Raw genomic sequence first — 21,590 nt, 5'->3', positions numbered from 1 at the left:
AAAAGATAGAAAAGATGTGAATTTTCTTAGAGAAACAATTAGTTCCCTGGATGATGGGGCATTTTGTTGATGGTCCAAAGCTCTTGTTAACTTTGTGTAAAGATGCATGACATTTTCAATGTTTTTGTTTTTTTTTTAATGTAGAGAGTTAGCAGCATGTCAGTATGTTTCACTGCGCCAAAACCATCTCAGGTCAGATTCTGTTCAGACAGTGAAAATGGGAAATCTGGAAAACTGCCAAAACCAACATTTACCTTAAAACTGAATGAAAAGGCAAAACCAAGATGGTGATAGCATAGGTACAACTGTGTCATTATCGGAAGGTTGGACCAGATTTGACATGGATGTTCTCACTCAGGATCACTGTAAAACCAGTTAGCACCACTGAATCCACCTTGGATCACAACCGATACATTCAGGACCTCCCAAACCCCCCCTCACATGGGTCTTGCCAGGCTGTTCTTGTGCTTGTCAATGTCCTGAGACTGGCTGATGCTCCCTTGGGATGGTGTGTGACTAATGTGACATGGCTGGCTATGAGGTGGGGCAAGACACATGGAGGACCGTCCAATCACTCACAGCAAGGCTACAATTTGCTGCTAGCGACATGCTAACAAGACCCCAGAGACAGCAACAGCAAGGCCCATGACGCTGCCTTCGCTGACAGAGGGGTAATTAGCCACTCGGAGAGAAGATTAAGCTGGTAATACAAAACCATTCATTCCAACACTTCACTGGCAAATAAGTTTCCCTTTTTTAACTAGTCCATCAATCACTGATGGGTTTAGCTAATCACAGCCTGCTAGAAATATCTTAGCCACTGTGATTAGTGCTACCATGGGGAAATTGAAAATGTCCACTGAGCTTAACAGAGTTATTGTGAGTGACATATACCACAGCTGCGTGTCGCATGTTTTAAGGTACACACTGTGGATTTGAAAATTATATTTGGCATGTTAATAAAGTCACTGTGGATTAATCAAAAAGCACTGAACAGGCCTCATGAGACTGTCAGTGTCACGGTACTTCAAAGACAGCCAAGTCCCAGCTTGTGGAGATGTAAAGTCAGAGTGAAGTGTGAAGTGTAAAGTCAGAGTTAATAGGATGATCTTTCCGACATTCCTGCAATGTAAACATACTTTCTATCCTGTTAGCACTGAAAGACAAGCATTGAACAAGGCTTCTGTTACCCTATTCTTCAGCAACAACATTCTTCTTTCCTACCCCAGTGTAAAACACACACACACACACACACATAAACACGCACACACGCACACACACAGAGGTCCTCACCATTACATCTTCTTCTGAACGTCTCCATGTGACATGTTTCTCATTGGGGGTGTAAGCCAGCAAGTCCCTTGTGGCTGTTTCCAAATTTGCCTTGGATTCAGGACTGGCTGTGAAGCCGGAGACTGAATGAATACCAGTAGCAGTGATTCTGTTCTTCCTCATTACTCATCCTCAGCCTCTTGCTCACCTTCTCTCGTCGAACCCCTCGCTCTGCTGTGTTCCATAAAAAGCAAATTAAGCCCCACATAGCCCAGTCACTCAGACAGGAGCCTTTTGCACTGCACCTGAGAGGGAACACAGAGGAGATTACATTATGTTATGCCAATCTTCATTGGAAATGGCTCATGTAGGACACAAGTGCAAGGCAGCACTTATTCACTGTGCATATGAAACAAAACACTGTGCATCCAAACTTTTGCCCATGGTTGATAACTATGCCTTTGTATTAGATACATTTGTTTGCTGAAAATTTGAAACTGGTGTTGAAATGATAAGGCAATAAATGACCACTAGAAGGAGATATGTGCACTCTCATTTTCAGGCATTACATGACATTGATATAGTAGCCTTTTTTAACCAAGAGGCGTGGCCTATCCTAACTAATTCAATTGGCTTTTTGAATGAATATCACTGTAGGCTGTGTACATATGGTAGGCTAACTGGGACTCACTGCAGTGATGTGTAATGGATGATTATATTAGACTTCATAAAGGTTCGGGAGCTGTAGGCTCAGCGCAGTAAGAATAAAGCATGCTGTCATGTGCTAATGTTTTTTTTTTATGTTAGTACATTAGAACACTGAGGACATTTCACCTTTTTTCCTGAGCTCTCTTCTTTAGAAGCAGAAAGGGAAGAGAAGAAGCATGACAAGTGAGAAGAAAAAGATATCTGTAACTGGACAGAATGGTAAAATTTTTATGGAGAAATTACTATGTGCTATGCACCATGCTCTCTGCCTCCTTCCCTCCACCCCTCTCTCCACTCCTCCCTCCGCCCATCGTCCTCCATCTACTGGAGGTCCTTGCCTTTCAAGCAGGGCTTCAGAGGCATGCAGGCATCTGAGAGATATTCCATTATTCACGTACCAGTGCTGTGCATCAGGGTGGGGTTGAGTGTAACACTGAGATAGAGGAAAATCCCCACCACCTCTCAACCCCACCTCCATGCCCCCCTGCACAGTGAAGCTCCCATTCCCCCCACCCTCCATTTCTCCCACTTTTTCTTTCTTGGCATCTATCCATCCTGCATAACAGAGACAGTTTGAAACTCATGCAACATTCCAGGGATGAGAACATTAGGTTTTCTCCAGGATTGGCACATGCACCTGTTCTTGGAACTGTGCTAGGAATTGCAGCTGTAATTGGCCGTGCACTGGACAATAGAATCGAAGGAGTGAAAGATGCTTATTTCAGAGCTACATGTCAATTTAACAAACACAAAAGGTCCTCATGCTGTGAAGGTGACCAGTCAATATCACACAGAATGTGCAGAGGAGAACAGGGCTAAGAGGAGTGCAACAGGGAATGAAAGGCATGGGGTGAGTCTAGAAAGTGATAGCAGTGTAGGGTAAAAGTTTTGCGAGGCTTTGTATCGCACCTTCTGTTATATCACATGCATTATAAACTGTATGTATAGATGTGGGGGGTTAGGGGAGTGGGGCATTAAGTAGAGGTTGCTGTATTAAAATGAAAGCCATTGCATTAGTTTAGTGGAGCACCTCAGCAGGTTAGTGCTTCTTCCTCATCATCGTCTTCCCAGACTGTGCTGTTCCTCTCCGTCTACACTACTCCAGCAGGCAGAATGTCTGTTTCCATAACGAACACCACAGCACGGAGCAGTCATCACATGTAAACATAAGTTTATCATCTGTGTTTATACACATCTGGCCCCAGGGCCTAGCAGTCTGGGTAACCTTTTCTAGTTTTGTCTTTGTGAGAGTTTGGACTTAGGGAATCAGTGTACAGCATAAGACAGACATATAAAAGCAGTGTGTCACAGTTTTTGTGACAGTGTGCAAGAAAGTGAGAAAGTGAGAGTGTGTGAGTGAATGAGTGACTGTGAATGAGTGAGTGAATGAGAGTGAGACATGTAGAAGTGTGTGAACTTGGCCCATTGTCTTCTTGGCATGCATAACTAGCAACAGGGCTCAGAAATTTTCAGTACAGTGAGGGAAGGGTCAGGCCAAGATATTTCCTATCAGTTTTCACACATTCTCTCTCTCTCTCTCTCTCTCTCTCTCTCTCTCTCTCTCTCTCTCTTCTGAGGTCTATGATTCAGATGTATTTCCAAGTAGTACTTCCATGTGTGGGAGTCAAACTTTAAAACTGAAGATGCAGAAATAAAATCTTAATATAAATCCTCAAAGGCAAAGATGGCGGGAGAGAGAGAGAGAAAAGAGAAAGTTGAAAAGAAAAACTTAAAGGGACTCTTCATTTGTTGGGTGCAAGTCTTAGATAAGAAGAGTTGCACAGAGCATTTCATTCTAATTAAATTCATCTGCCCTGTCACACACACACACACACACACACACACATTCTGTTTGATGATATTAAAGGGCGAAGAAAGCACTAGCAAACAACACCCGTCAATCATCACTCTATTACTAATGAGGGTTTGCATTAAACCTTCCACAAACTTCAAATGTCCATAGAACCTTGCTTTTCCTGTGTTCCCTCTGGAATAGATGCGAGGCAAAACAAGAAGTAGTTGATCTCCATATAGTTATGAGGTTAAACAAAAGCTATGGTTTGCAGTGAGGACTGAAATAGTGCCCATCATTTCAGTCTGTTTCTGCCTCCCAAACCTACCCATAATCAAGCAGAATTTTCACATGTTCTGTTTTGGGTCACAGTTCATCCCTTTCCCTGCCACACGTACACCAAGGCTCGGGAAGCCATCACACTCCCTGAGACTACACTATCCGGTCATGTCACCATGTGGTCTGACATTTTCAGCCTTATATGCAAAACCAGTATGTATGTGTGTGTGTGTGAATGAGTGTGTGAGAGAGAGAGTGAAATGGAGAGATAGACAGAAACAAATAAGCAGAGAGAGGAGAAAGAGAAACAAGATACACTTGAAAAGCGTGTGTTTGCCCCCAAAAGAGGCTGTGCTCTGAGTGAATAACCCAACAGTTCTGGAAGGAAGTTAAAGAACAAAAAAGCATTTTCTTAGTAGGATCTGTCCCATTCCACCTGCTGTAACTAGGCCAAGCCTATCTCAAGCTCTTCAGAGAAAGCAGCGCTCTCATATACGAGCACGTGTATACACACACACATGCACATACACACGTAGACACAAGAATGAAACAGGTTGCCCATTGTCCTCATTACTCACACCCCCTCCTGAGTGCGCGTGGACTGCACACTGTCGGAGAGGTTAGCAGCGCGACGGGACTGCAGATCATACTCCCCTCAAACCCCACTCAGCCAGCCCACTGTTGAATATGCAAATCGACATCTGCTCCAGAACTCCTTCTCCAGCCTCTCGCCATGTGTGTGATATGCAAATTTAGCCAACTCTGTTCTCCCTCTATCGCTCTCTCTCATATTTTCTACCACCTTCTCTCACTCCCTTTTTCTCTATCATATTTCATCCCACCTCTCTCTCTCTCTCTCTCTCTCTCTCTCTCTATCTCTCTCTCTCTCTCTCTCTAGGTTTTTTTTTCTGAGCTTGCTGGGTGAGCAGATGTGTGCAGAAGGAAGACAAAACTTCAAAGAGCCATAATAATGATGTTGTGGCTCGTTCTCACAAACAGTCGACTGAGTCGACTCCATGCTTATTTGCAAACAATGATTGCGAATAAAGGCAATAGTTCTGGTGGGGCGAGGTGCTGAACAACACTGTTCTCTTTTCTTCTGTAGGAGCCTCATTAAGAGCTTCAGAATTCTCTTCCACCACTTCTCTACCACGGCTTATTGCTTCTAATGAGGCTGAAGGTTTGTAACCTTCCTCATACTCTCTGCATGTCACTGTGAGAACATTCATGTTATGATGCAAATCTGCTATGAAAACTGGCTTCCTATAGCTGGGCCATTGTCAGCAACCTAGCCCTTTGATATCCATATGCTGCTAACGGAAAATGGAACACCCTGAACATCTCACCATTTTCACATGACAAAAAAAGTTTCTCTAACCCTTCCACATTCCATAGCTGAGTCCAGGAAAAGCTGCTTTAGACACCCGCTTAAACAAAAAGTAAAACACAAAAGCACTTGTATTGTGACAGGAAGGTAATAATTGGGTGCACTTTGACACAGGAAAGTAAACACAGCCACCCACCAGTGACATGAGTTCTAGCCAGCAGTCTCCAACGGTTCCTCATGGTGGAGCAAACCTGAGGAGAGATGTCTACATGGTCTGGACTGGTAAGCAGGCCACAGGAGCCTGCACAGGGGATCTGCTAATCAGATAGCTTAATAAGGTGCTCCTGTTCCCAGGGAGCTGGCTGAGACTGCCACTCACTGTCTCAGCCACACTGCCCAGGTTCCTCATTAATCACAAATGTGTGTGTGTGTGTGTGTGTGTGTGTGTGTGTGTGTGTGTGTGTGTGTGTGTGTGTGTGTGTGTGTGTGTGTGTGTGCGTGTGTGTGTGTGTGTGTGTGTGCGCGCATGTGCATATGTGTGCATTCACGCAGAGAGGGAGATGAAGTGTGGCTGTATCAATTTTGTAGATAGCGTTAAGTGTATTTGCGTGTGTGTGTGTGTGTGTGTGTGTGTGTGTGTGTGTGTATGAATGTGGGTTTCCAGAAGGACAAGAAGAGAGGGAGAGAAATAAGGAGCATAGCATGCAAAGCATTTCTTTATCACATCCTCTGTAACAACTGGGTTGTGGGAGGACAGCGCTGTCTGACAGTGAATCTCCTACCACTACTCTGGCCATACACACACTCATATTACACACTTTCTCTCACTCTCTCTATCACACTACCTCTTTCTCTCTTTTGCTCGCTCGCTCTCTCTCTTTTTCAAAAGGCCCATCATTTGGGAGCAACAGTATGGTGAAGTAGGGAGAAAAGGAGAGTGTGCTTGGAAGTAAATCTCCATGCTCTGAGCAGAGGATGTGAAATGGAGGAAAATCACAATTATCTCACTGGCAGTAAGGTAATAATCACTGTGATCCAACAAAAGAACAAAACACCATTTACATATGCACATAGACATATGCAAGAGTTTATTGTGTCTAAGTTTCTACTAACGAGGCAACAGACACTAGTCAATTTACAGGTGCAATAATTTTTAATAACCTAATGCAAATGAACCCCACACACATTGCAATTTTTAGTGGACCTAGACATTATGCCTCCATGGGAGTTCAGTAAATGTATGGAACTTTCTTATAATGTCATATATTACAAACCCATAGTAGAAAATATTAGCTAGGAACTGAAGAATAACTGGGCCAGTGTGGGAATGCAAAACATCAAACAGGGTTCAGAGATCTTAAAACTGTGCAAATTTGAATGATTTCACAGCATACCAAAGCCACCCAGTTATTCTAATAATAGGACCAAGATTAATTCCACCTCCACTAAAATATTCATAATGGAACATTAGGTATGGAATGAATATCTGAGATTAGCCTGCACCACACATGCTATACAGTACATGAAAATTTAAAATGTGTTTAAATATTTCAAAACACATTTTAAATTACTCAGAAGATAAATTGACCATCACTCAATGGTTACATTTTTTTTTTTTTTTTTTGTAAAGGCACAGCTCTACCAAAATTCCTCTTCCAAATTTTGATGCAAAGAAGCATAAAAATATGAAATAAAAATCGAAATTGTCATGCCAAAAAAAATGTCTAACGACACAGAACTCTATGTTCATCAGTAATATTTCTGGTAACACTTGAAGGTGGTAACTTTAGTGCCTCCTTAAACCTTTATTACACAGACAGCGTAAACATAAATCATAAACATTAATCATAAACATAAATCGTGTGCACTTCTGATTGCTTATGTGGGTAATCGTGGGTAGGACTGTGACAGGTTAGCTCTAAAATGTGATAACATCTGACTACACAATGGCCTTACACTTTGTTCATTAGGGTGTACATAAATGCACCTCGTATGCATTATGAACATTTAATTAAAACCTTAAGTAGTGCACCTCTGCAACACAGAGGGAGTAGAGGCAGGATGCAAGTGCAATGGTGAGGGGTGCTTATTGAGGACAGCGTTCTTAGTCATGATCACAGTCCATAGTCAAATAGCTAACAGACAAAGATATAATATGAGAAAAAAAAAAACATGATGAGAGTGAGAATCAGAAAACAACGAAGTGAAACTAAACAAAGCAAAGCAAATTAAGACACAGTGAGTAATCAGACAGGAAATGACTTTCAAGGAAAAGAGGAATATATACAGGAATATATACACAGGAATACATACACACATAGGTAGATTGGGGGGAAACAGACAGGCTAAAAACAGTGAAGGGTGAGGATAACAAGACATAAGACAGGGCAGGAACATGAAATGAAACAGACATAAAAGCAAAGTTATGTGGAGTTATCAGCACGGGAACTGCAAAGTAACAGTTATAGAACCATCCCTTTAATGCCCAGCTTCCAAAACATGAGGTGGAGAACCAGAGATCAGGTTGGGAGCAAGAGTCAGGGCCAAGTGAGGAGCCAAGTTGGGAGCCAGGCCAGGAGCATGGTCTGGTCAGGAACAGAAGCTGGAATAAGGGCTGGGGCTAGAGCTGAAACCGGACCTAGAGTGGAGAAAGAAACAGGAGCTGGGACAGGAGATCTAAACTGTAGAGAGCACAGGGTCCAAAAAGCAGACTGAAGTGGTGGCAGCCAGGCCCAGGAAACCACACTGAAGTGAATGGTACCAGCCTGCAAAGGCGGCAGGCGCATCCATAAGCTCATGTGGGAGTGGGTGACCTAAGGCATCCATTCTAAAAACAGCAGTAGGACCACAATGAGGCACAGGAGCAGCAAGAGAAACCTCCAAGCACACTTCAAAGGTAGCAGTAAAAAGGGGCAGAGTATGTATAAATAACCATGTTCAACAAATTAATTAGTCTTACTTACGGGACCAATATCAACTGCTTTCAGAGCAGATAACCTTATTCCTCTCCATTCAGGTATTCCTTACTAATTGTAATTAGGAGCCATCCCATTCACTTCATACCAGCAACATAGCAAATTCTTCTTATGGGTCATCAAGTGTTTTGCTGAATTAAGCCCATGAAACCTCCAGAAGGCTCAAGAGTGAGGTCTCTGGTCCCAGCCCCACCCCCACCAAGCTCACTTTTAAACCAAGTCACATCTCTTTAAAAGTAAACCCAAACTGGCACTGAGTGAATAAGGCCATACCCAGCTCCACTGACACTGTGCATGCTCAGTGCCACCAGTTCAATATAGGCTTTACAGACTATGCCAATAGTAAACATAGCTGCACTGCCCAATGCAGCCAGTCACTTCCTAATCCATAAAATTCATATTGGACTCCCCGGTGACTAAGGCCACACCCAACCCCACTTGCACCATTAATGCATGACACCGGTGCCACCAATTATATCTGGATCTACCATATTACACAATGACACAACAAAACAACCCACACACCTACCCAGTCCACAATGAACCTAAAACACTGAACAGCTCAGCCATTCCACCTTTACAATGCATTTCTCCAGCTAGTCTATGGAACAACTCCTTCACAGGTACCCTTAGTTTACAGCCTCTAAAACCAAACAGTACAAGCAAATGTGTGGCAGACTTTGCTACAAATCCCCTAACACCTGTCTCTGCTGGCTTTATATGTGCCTGCCACCCGCGTTCTCTCACCTCAGCCACCAAGTCTGCATGCTTCAGTTTCTTCCTTTTAGCTCCATCCACTGCTTCCTCAAATGGAAATGTTAACTCAATAAAATAAACTATCTGTTTACTTTCGGAGTAGACCACCATGTCCAGCCTCAGCATAGTAACGCTGTGGGACCGGTAATCAAGTGCTTAGCATGTTAGCATTTTTTACCTATATCTGCTAGCCATTTCCAATCACGTGATTCACCCCTTTTTTCAATTTTTATCAGTCTCCAATACATTGCCCCTCACACACAAACCTAATAGAAGCTAATTCATATCACTGCTAGACACAGTGTTAATCTCTAATAAACATGCTAATACACTAAGCACTTGATTGTCTCCATGTACATCATCCCTATGACAAACTAACCTGACACAAACCATTAGTGGCCATCTAATACGAGGCAACAAGCCAAACTGGAGACACCACAATTTCAATTTTCCTGGTAAATATGATTTCTCAATACTATTAATAGCCTTTGCAAAAATAGCCTTCACAACTTGCTCTTTACCATTTAACGCTGCACTACCCAAACTCTTAACTGACTTCTCCAGTATAGAATGTATCAGTTCTCCTTCCATAAAATGTATTTCCTGCACAGGTTTTCCTTTCACAATTGACAGACTTCAAGACTTGCTAGGTTTAACCTTCATCCTTGCCCACCTAAGATTATCACTGATCTTCTCTAGCAGCCTTTAGATACAAGGCACGGTTGTAGTAAGTGTTGTCATGTCACCATGTATGCCCTAATTGGAGGGAGCTAGGAACCATTCTGCAAGTTCTCCCCACCTAAAACCCACTTAGAAGCCTTAACTATAACCTCTATCGCCATAGTAAACACTAACGGTAAAATAGTACAACCAGCCATTATCCGCATTTCCAATTGCTGCCAGGACATAACATATTCTCCTCTATAAAAACAAAACTAAATATATTCAAAACAAGCCTTAAACAGCGTAATAATCTTATCTGGTACTGAAACCAAATGCTTTCCAGAAGAGGTTATGTGATACAGAACCAAATGCATTAAATCTAAGAAAACCACATCCCTACCCACTTTCTTTGCTGCCTGAATCTGATGCCAAATCATACCGTCATGCTCCAAAGCCAGAAATCCCTGCCTTTTGTCCTGACCTATCAAATAAGTTATTCACTTTCATGTATGCAGCCAGTCTCTGCACGATCACACTAAAGAAAATCTTACCCTTCACATTAGGCTGAAAGTGTTCTATTCCCACGGAACCCTTCTCTTTTGGAATAAGGATACCAACTGCTCTTCTCCACTTTTTGGGATAATCTCCTTCTTCCAAATTATGACCATCAGCTTTCATAGAAATTTCAAGACCTCAGGTGCATTTTTGTACACGTGATACATTATTACTAGACTAAATTAGGCCCTAGTGCAGAGCCTGCCTTAGTACCACAACATACCATATCTTTAATATATATACACAATATACATATGCTTTGCTTGCACAACTGATAAACCAATGAAGGACCTCTGTCCATATATATATATATATATATTCTAAGTTGTAGTAAAGTTCACAGTTCACTGTAGTAAAAAAGGTAGAGATATTCGAAATTGCAGTAAAGTTTACAGATTTTCCAGAGAAACAATGTTTTGGACAGAGGTCCTTCATCAGCTGTGCTTTCCTTGAACAGCTGATGAAGGACCTCTGTCTGAGACATTCTGTTTCTCTGGAAAATCTGTAAACTTTACTGCAATTTTGAATATCTCTACCTTTCTTACTACAGTACACTCCAGTTACTCACCTAGAACCTTCTTTGTGTGTGTGTGTGTGTGTGTGTGTATATATATATATATATATATATATATATATATATATATATATATATATATATATATATATATATAGAGAGAGAGAGAGAGAGAGAGAGAGAGAGAGAGAGATAGATAGATAGATAGATAGCTAGATAGATAGATAGATAGATAGATAGATAGATAGATAGATAGATAGATAGATAGATAGATAGATAGATAGATAGATAGATTTTTTTTTATATAAATGTTATGTTTTGTTGGTAGCTTAGCCCCTCATTTTAACTTTTTATCTTATTTGGATATTTAATCTCATTTAGAACAGTTAGAAAATCAGACCAGAGCCAAGGGGCATCAAACTAAACTTTCACATTTCTCTATGACCAAAGTGGCCTAGCATAGGATTTTCTTACATTTCAAGATGTCACCCCAGAGCTCTGAGGTCATCTTAGGCCAAGGAGCCCATCTCTGTCTCATCCTTGTTTTCTCCAGTCATGATTTTAACCATACCACTGGTTCAGACTGGTTTGTTTCCTGACCCTAGACTGTTTTCTCAACTATGATCCATCTCTGCCTATTTTACCTGCGTTCTATGGTTTGTTTCATGAGGGTGACAGCTGATTATAAATCAGTTGACCAACTAGAAAGGAGTATTCGTTTTCCAGGCATATATCCAACCATGGGACCTTTGTCACACGTTATAGGCACTGTTCAGAAATTCAGAAATGAACATGTCAGGTTTATTAAGGGCAATCTAAACCCGCTGTTGTGTGCTAGGCAGAGAACAATAGCTAGAGAGACAGCAAACAGTCCAGTAAACAGACCAGATTTGACAATCCAAAAGAGAAACTAAAAACAGGAAGAATAAAAGGTAAGCGCAAATATCAGAAGACAAAAAACTCGATACACAGTCAGAAGAGCAAACGGAGAAATGCCCGGCACACACACAGCATAACACCTCGCAGCGCGAAGGTGACATAACAGGTTAAATAAAAGGTAGACAATGATGCACAGGTGACAGATAATAATCAGGAATGAACAGAGTAGGGAGCCAGCCACGGTGGGTCTGGGTGGAGCACCAGCTGAGTTGCAGACAGACAGATGAATGGAAATGCAGTCTAATGGGATATGACCCACGATGTCATGGCTTGCGGGAAGCATGACGCTATAATGTTATGACCAGGGTGCGTGGATTAGATTTTGGTAGGATATAAATCGCTGGGATTTAGGCATTGCCTTCGTACAAAAATAATTAAATAAATAAATTGATCACAAACATTACTGCTGCATGAAATATTAATAATCTATTTAGGGCAATTATGAACTAGGAGAACTGGATTTGGGCTAAATTCCTCTTTTGCTCACATGTAACCCTACACCCATCTTCAATGCAAGATGCAAATTTTTAATATAACCGCTTATAGCACCAGTAAATTGGGTTTGAAAATGAGCAGAGTACGTACATGTAGTACAATTTACCTAAAGTTACCAGGTGCTTCGTTCCTCTGAGAAGGAATTTGATATGTAACTGTTTCCTCAAGCACCCCCATACATGAGGAAACTAATTTTCTACAGAATATTACAATACTTACTGACAAGGCAATTAGGGCAATTTCTGCCAGTTGTTTCATAGTAAAAAGCACCTGAATCTTTACTGATGTGGGAGAGTATTGTCTGTAAAACAATGACTCAGATATCATCATCATCATCATCATCATCATCATAGGCTAGAAAGTTCATAACTGAACCAAGAAAATCTTATCTACTCCAGTGCTTTTCCAGTAACCCATCAGCAGACAAGAAGGGATAGCTTATTTGTTTATTAGCCGTAACTGCTAATAACAAATGTTTAAGTATCAAGCATGAACTTTGCAAGATTTTTCCAATCTTCCTTTTAGCTCTTACCCAGAAATTGTCTTATTTGTGTTCCATGCAGTATGCTAACCAACTAGTTTGGTAGACACATTTGAGCTCAGGTGAGTACTCATTTACATTTACAGCATTTAGCTGACACTTTTATCCAAAGCAACTTACAAGGTTAAGGGCCTTCAGTTGCTTGAGTTGTACTCAGCCATAATGTGCCAACTTGGCAGTGGTGGGGCTGGATCCAGCAACCTTCAGATTACAAGTCTAGTACCTGAACCACTGAGCTACCACTGCAAAACAAATGCACCCTTTTGTTGCAATTCACATCATGCATAGCCCTAAGATTTGAGCTTTGAGATTTTCAAAGTTAACAGCTGTTTGGTGTGCAGTACACGCTGCAGGAGAAGGCTGCCTGTAGACAAACTGGTTTATAATTCATTTAAGCCACCTCAGATAAACTGGTTTATAATTCATAAATCAAAAACAAAATAAAAAATTGAAAGCACAAGTATGTAGTATGTTGTGTATTTACATTTTTGTGTCTTATGCAGAAAAGACTATTTATAGCAATTTTGCTGTCTAATATTTTAATAATGTTCTCAATGCTAGGATTGTAATTATCTACTGTCAAATGCCTTAGTACATACCAGAGATGTTCATCAGTCTAGGGATGTTGTGACAGACTGTACAGCACACCTAGCTAGCCCTGATGATAAGCATCTTAACTTCTTTGTTTACTGAAACACTCTAGTGTTACAGCTTGCATTACAGGTGCCATTTCCCCCCTTCAGTGGTTTTGTGGCACAACAATTTATACATTAATGAATATATCATAAGATCTCTGTGTACTCAGACACAATGTTGTTGTGTCTGCACTAATGTGGCATAACCATACCCACGATTATTTGGGGTCACTGCTCACACCACCCAACCCAATACATTACATAAGTACTGTGAGCAGGGATTATTGGGGGTGGGACATTTCTCCCCAAATGCAAGTTCCCCTATGCCTCTGTGCAGTCTCCCATATGTTCTGAGAAGGGGCTTCTCTGCTCAATATGCATGCAGCCCCTCCCCTTGAGTACCACCATTTAACTGCACCCCTGCTGAATGTGGGCCATTCATTTCTTCAGATAACGCGTTTTTCAACCAGCACTGATCCGAAGGTGTCGCTTATCACCCCACATGCCATTTCACTCATTGTAATTCATACACGGTTTCCAAACATTTTCTTCAGTGTGAAGGAGAATAAGAGGAGCAGTAGTGAGATACAGGGAAAACATCTCAAAATCATGTAAACGTAACCTGTTTTTCTGGGCTGCTGCTCCTTGCACCCCCTGGGTGGGGTGCAGGCTGTCTGGTAAAGGCCTAAAATGGACCAGAGGCAGAGACCCTATAAAGGTCCCCAGAGTTACCACAAACACACATGCACATGCTCATGCAAGCACACACCCATCCAGCAGTGGCACAGAGGGGCACTGTCTTGCTAACATTCACCGCTGGGATTTTTGCAGCATGCTTTTCCTCAAAAAAAGAAAAGAAAAAAGAGAGAGAAGTCTATTTTGAAAGCAAACTCCCACACCTCGAGGACCTGTCAACGACTGTCTGCTATTGAGCTCCAGCACTATATCAAGCTAATGGGGGGGAAAGTGGGTCATCATGAATTATTCACCAGCTTCCTCCATCTAAAAGGAGACTTTTTCAATATGTCTTATGGAAATACTGTATAATAGGCCTGGAACTGCAATGTAGATAAGGCCGATTATAAATCAAACACAGTCATTAGTTTAAACTGCACCGATACATGCCCGCTTACCGTTTTTAGATGGCGTGGTAAACTCCAGGCAATTAAAAGTGCAGTGACACTGCCTCAGACTGCCAAAATAACTAATTAATTTCTGCAAAATGAGGGAAGCTGTCACTTCCATCTGCAAGAATTACTCCAAGCCACCTCTGCACCTCAGGCCGCCATCCAGGGAAACAGGCTCCTGTAAGGAGGAGTGACATTTGGAGGAAGGTTTTCTACCCTCCACTGTCTCCTCCTGGGCATGATGCTGACATTTAATTAGTAGTAGAATGGAGACAGTACTCCAGATTGAGCTTGTACTAGCTCTGACCTTTTCAGCCCTTTGCTCTGCTCTGTCATTAGAATACCAATTCCCCGAAAAAACACTCTCACGATAAGAATGCCAAATCATCGGCCTTGGTGCGGAGAGCAGCTCAATTTAACGCCGGGCCATTAAACCCTGCTAAGTCCGTTCATTCTTCTCACACACTCACATCGATCCCTGTTACACACTTTCATGGTCAGCCTGCTTTACACTATGCATGCTATAACAACTTTTTAAGAAATCAGACAAAAGTAAGCAAGTGGAAGCACTTTTTTCCAGCTTGCACCAGTAAAGATAACTTTTTACTGCACTGTCCCCAAGGTTCTGTGAATGAACAACTGAGGAAACTTCATGGTAGTAAAATGATATCAACATTAGATTTTAATACATGCCCTGGCCCACTTCCCCTGGCAATTTCCTCTCAGGGGAATGACGCCATATTAAGGGCTGTTCCACTGAAATGATATGTTTTACATGGGACCTCGGAGGGACGAGGAAATGAGTGAATGAGTGAACACAAATATAATTTGGCAGTGGAACTGTCCCAGAAAGCATTGCATCCATTTCATTTGCATTTCAACAGTGAAAACAATGGCGGCAAAGCCGCTTATAAGCAAACAATAAATAAATTAATTAAATTAAACTTCTCTTAAAGTTAATGGACATTTTGTTTACTTAGAGCACTAATTAGCTCAATATGGCTAACTAAGAGCTGATTATGTTATAAAAGATGAAAAAATCAACTCACCCGATGTTCAACCATTGCAACCATTCATTGAAATGGTTGACTTCACATCACTATGACGCAGTAGGCAAATGTGCAAATCACCAAAGAATTCATCTCGATAGGATGCATGATTGTGTTTACTGCCGAGCGCGAATGTGTCCTGATTGAAAAATGTATTCCTGCTTCCCCCTTTGTACTGTAAGTGGTCACTTGCATGATGCTCTGCACTTTCGAGTTGTCAGTAGTAATGGACAAGGGCATACTAAAAAAGCTATGACTAAAAGAAAGGTCACTTCATCTTTTCCATCACAACCTGGTTTCACACTACCAATCATGCAAAAACATTGAAAGGCAGGGATATTAGAATTCAGAATGCTGATTTTTTTTTCCCCCATATATTATTTGGACCAACAATGTCATTATTGAAGTAAGACTCTTTATCACTATTCCACCGCCAAAGGTAATTATCACAGCATCCAAAAATCACTGTAGTGCTGGAATAGTTTGTCCTGGTTCTTAGATGGCATAGAACCCTAGGGAAACATTAAGGAAGAACTGTTCACTCCTTCATGCTTTCATCCCCATCAAGAACCATTTAAAAACCCTTTAAGACCCCCTTAAGGATTCAGATTTTAACAGGCAAAGAAGTCATGAAAAATTAGAATTAAAGTGCTGGCTGTTGCTCAATTTAAAAAGATTACAGTGTGCAAATATAAAGCCCATCTGCTCTTATTATTTCTGTTCTTGCATAAGCTATCAAGTAGCTTCATAATGATCAAATTTGTGAGAGTAGTGGCAAAGGGAGTCATGTGATAAAGAAATGGACATGTAAGTCAACATAACCACACTCCTGATACTTTCGCGTTATTACATCATTCATTTGCCAATGAGGCAAATCATGAGATGAACCGAGTATTACTGTACCCGTCTTCTGTGAAGAAGTTTTCAGCCAGTTTAAACCTGTTTTGGTTGTTCCCCCATTTTGTCATTGGTGTCACCAGTATGTTGCTGTGGTTGGAAAATACTGTCTGAGAAACCCATCGTACTTAAAATGCACTCTTTACCCTATCTTACCCAACAGCCCTTATAAATGCGACCCCAATACCAAGGACCATGGAGACTTGGCATAGTCTTGGCAGTCAAAAGCACCCAGATGTCCCTGCAATATTTGGCACCCGTCCAGGTTGTCTGAGAGGCCTGAAATACTTCCTTTGACTACAGATGGTAAGAAGGAGGGTTAAAAAATCTGAAATGGCAACTGGAGCAAAAGAGCAAAAGGAGAGAAGGAGCAAGGAAGCAGAAAGGATGAGAGAGAAGAATAGAGAGTGGGAGAGAGAGAATTGCAAAAGGTGAGTGGAAGGTGACAGCAGCTGAATATGACAGACAGAGAGAGGAGACGAGACCAAAAAGAAGACAAAAGCAGAGGAAAGAGCACTTACTGACCTGTAGATACTTCCTGTGTGTGTGCGATGGGCAAGGGGGTCATGACACTGCACATATGGTGGAGAGTGTCACGGCTCCTGTCTCTGGTTCTGAGAGGAAGCCATATGCCTGAGTAACACGTCTGGCCAACCATGGACTGCCATTTTCTGCATAATTTAGCAAGCAAGGCACAGGAACAGGCAGCAGGCTCAATGAGCCATGTTTTCCCAGACAAATGAGGGCATGATGGAGGTGCCTAGAATGGCTTTAGTGCCATGTAGAAACTTGAGGGATGTCCTGAAACTTATTAGGGATATCATTCCCACACCACAAACACCTCTGCTCCCATGAAGCTTGTTCATGGTATAAGCAGGCACAGCTAGGGACTGATAATGCTTCCTGAGTCTGACTGGAATGTATGCAGTCGTTTCAAGAGTGCCCGCAGAGAAGGAGATGTGGGGACATCTTAGGATCTCAGTTTGCGGGCTCTCGACAAAACCCAGCTCCTGTTTCTGCCTCAGTCTTGGTCGTTTCAACTGGTAGATTTGCCCTGCTGTTTGACGGCAGCTAGTGTAATTTAAATAAAAGTACCACTTTTTTAGGAATTCTATCCAGCACAAAGTCAAGCTTCCTAGGGCTATGGAGCTGTGAATGTTCCTGTCTCTCTAACCAAGAGATTGTTAGACTCATCTCAATAAAGCATCAAAGATCATGCTCAAAACAGAAAGTCAAGATTGTTTAAATCTTCTGTGCTGTCAGTACTGCTTTTTCATGCCCTCCCATCTTCACTCCTCCATTTTTCATTCATCTCCATCCCTGTCATTTGCTCTCACCTTCCTCCCCTTCACTCTGTCTCTCCCTCCCTCCATTGCCTTCATATCTCCCTCACTCTTTTTCTTTCTTTCTCCCTCTTCTTTACGTCTGACACCTAAATCATGACTCAGGATCTGACAAAATGATGAAAAAGCCAGCACCCCATATCGTTAAGCCCATCAAAAGCAGTGAGCTGCGATGTGTAGACAGCCTCTGGTGCCCCCCCCCCTCCCCTCCCCTCCCACAACCCCCAACCCCCCCAACACACACCACTCTCTCCAGCGACTCGCTCAACCAAAGGAAGAAAATCAAAATGGCAGGGGAAAAATATTCCCCACACTGCACTGAAGGGAGGCATTTTCTGGTGTGATGTGGAAATACAAATTGCCCCAGCTAGCTTCCCCCTTGTGTAAATATTGGTGCTCATTAAAAAAGAGAGAGATTATTAAAAGTGATAGAGCAGGATAGGAATGGTGAGGACACATGGGCTCCTTCAGATTAATAAGACAGAAAACCTCCAGGAGTTCCAGTTCAGTAAAACTAAAGAAATCTGGAGGGTTTTCATCAAAGGACCTGGGATTTATGTGGGAACAGATATAGCTGGAACAGCTTTTAAACAACCAGGATAAATGTGTTTATAGAAATGATGGTTGGAGTTGTCAAGTAGGAATTCACAAAATTTCTGCCAAAATGTGTGCTGTGCTTGAGCATTTAATCACAAACCCTTGTTCAGCTAAAAAAAAAAAAGAAAAGTCAAGGACATGGTTATGTTTGTTTTCTGCATATACTCATAAATTGGTAACCAATGGTGACATGTTCTGTGCTTAGTTCTGGTTCCTTTATGAGTGACCTCGTCTGAGTACAGGCCAGATCTGGGTGTTTCTGTCAGAATGCATTAGGACAATATGTTGTTTACTCCAGAACATTCATTTTGAAATAAAACAATGAGTGTGACTTTAAAGTGCAGAATATGGCTTTAATTTGTAGCTATTTATCATACAGCCGTGTTATATTGGGCAAACTATATAAGAACCACAACCCTTATAATGCATAATCCCCCATTTCAGAGGACCTTAACTGGACATAATTTTTACCAGTCATGTTTTTATCTTGGTTGCAAATCTCTTGCAATCAGTGCCCATATTTCTCCACACACTGGATATGTTACCAGAGCAGTCTGTCCTGGCATTAATGCAGACATTTTCAGTCCCTCTTTGTTTCTCAGACTTGTTGCCTTCAGTTCAGAAACTAAAATGTATGCTTAGTAGGGCCCTGGTTGGGTGGCCAGTTTGGCCAGGCAAAAACATTTCACTCTTCTGCTCTAAAATCAATTCTAGCTTGGAGTATGATGTGCCATACACGAGTAGGAGTTAACTCCAGGAGCAGCCTGTTTTTTCCTCTTGAATTGCTCACAACCTCAATCCTTATGAAAAAATCTAGCCATCTAAAACACATCATCTTTGTTGTATCACTAACTGAGCAGTCTTTCATAGTAAGTGAAGTATACACTTGGCTGCATTTGTAAATGTTGCATAAACAGTACCTAAATGCATATATAAAAATCATAAATATGTATATTGATATGTATAAATTAATATTAAATATGAACCGTCAGCTAACACCTGCCTTTGGTCATAACATAGTCACTCATGAAAGACATAGTAATGCACACAAGTCAGAGGTGATAGCATGCATATGATAGTTATTTTATCAGAGCACTTCCAGTCATTGGTGGTTTATAATGGGCAGCAGGGGTCAAAATATAGGCAGACAACCTTATCTTAGCAGAAATACCATCTATAAACAGGCTACTAGGAACAAAACATAGGAAAAGTTAGAAAAGCAAGGGTGAGGGGAAAAGGAGGAACCAAACTAGAAACTTGACTCATAATCTCAAATTGAACACAAGCAAGACAACAAAGGTCATATATAGTATGTCAAGTCCTGCAGAAGAGAAAGAAAGAGGTGGAGCTATCGGTTGTCAAACAAAGCAGCAAATGCATTTATATCAGCTCTGGACGTGTCTACGAATTACAGATATAAAACTAGTTATATTTCCATATTTATTATGTATGTACAAATTTAATTCAAAATTAGTCTGGCTGGTTCATATTTGAAATTTGCCAGCTATCATTGGCTAGGTTACCCAACTTTTTAGTGTCATATCACTTGTGTTCAGTAGTATAGAATTTAACCACATACTTTATAGTGCCGTTCTTAAATTGCACTATAATTGCAGAGATTAGTGACGAGCAAGTACTCTGACAATTACAGCACAGCAAACAATTTCAGACACAGCTAAAGACTAAGTATGTCTATTCAGGTATGATAAGACCCTGACACAATCACTGATGAAGGGAAGGGATCAGGGGCAGATTTCATGGAGAAAGCAGAGGATCGCTGTCCAAGAAAGGGTGATAAGGATTATAAGATTCCAGTGGAATCTGTTAAGTGATGGGAAGCCAATTAGTTAGCTGTAGAGTGGAAAAACTTAATAAAGGGAACTGTTTCACTGGGAGTTAGTCCGTGTTTATTAAGTCAGTCATTTTAACCAAGTTACTTTTGTCATGAGCAAAACACGCTATGATTTGCCCCAGACCTTTCTGGTGATGCTACTTAACCAGTATGTGTACAGCACTGCAACTCTATTCTCTGTTATTCTTAGAAACGCTTGGTCTTCTTTCTTCCTGAGATGCATCACTAGCATCTTTCCTTCTCTCCCATCCTCTCAGCTGGACCTCTCGGATCTTCCCCCAACCCTGAGCTACAGCAAAGGGCATGCACAGAGGAGAGGTGCCCATTAAAGATTCATAGCCTGCCTGCTTATATCTGTCACATATTAATGTGAGCAAAATGCATGGGGGTCTGCAGGGGATTGTTGGCTGTGTCACCACAGGTGGAAGCTCACTGACAGAAATCAATGGAGCCTTTTGTCTGGTCTTTACATAAGGTGCCTAGGAGGGAGAAAGAATGGAAAATGGACAGAGAGAGAAAGATAAAGACTGTTTGAGGGAGTTGGAGTAAGCAGATTTTTTTTGCAACTCAAGTTTAGCTTTCACTCAGACATGAAGACTGGCATGGCACTGAGCCAAACCAGCAGAGATCCGGCAGCATACGCTGTGGTCCAGACGTCCTGAACAGTACTCTGCTGGCTCCGTGGCTGGGTGAATTTCCATATCCTATAACCCCTGTATTTTTTAAAGATGGAACAGAGAGGATACATCACTGTGACCTCTAAGGGTGAATGTAATATTTTTCATAGTTCTCTTTTGCTACACATATATTCACAGCTAGTCAGGATCTGCAATAATTGAAGCACTCTTATGGGAGGGTTTTATTACATTGGCCAAACAAAACTGTCAAAGCTCAAGAAATAATTGGCTTGATGGGGTTACCAATGGCAACTGAGATAATTCCTGCTTGAGTATATCTCAAAGAAGTTACGCAAACAATGACTGTGGGGTGAACTAGGGTCTCCTCAATTTTGCTTTGTGAATGAAGACAGCTTATTTTCTGTGACTTAAAGATAGGTGGCTTTAATCTTCTCCTGTGGTTAATATACTGGTGGACAATCCAGAAGAGGGTTACGGGATTGCCTGTGACATACAGACAATCTTGCCAAGAGGGCTAATGGGAGCTTAGCGACTGAAAGAAGATGCCATGTATGACTGCCAATGTATGCAGCTGCCTAGTCCAGGGGAAGAGTAAAATGTGTGCGTTAGCTCTAGTGTATCGTCATGCTGCCTGCC

Source organism: Electrophorus electricus, chromosome 2 (genome assembly GCF_041902795.1).
Source record: "Electrophorus electricus isolate QZ-2024a chromosome 2, ASM4190279v1, whole genome shotgun sequence".
Taxonomy (NCBI): Eukaryota; Metazoa; Chordata; class Actinopteri; order Gymnotiformes; family Gymnotidae; genus Electrophorus; species Electrophorus electricus.
This window is presented reverse-complemented; position numbering follows the sequence as displayed.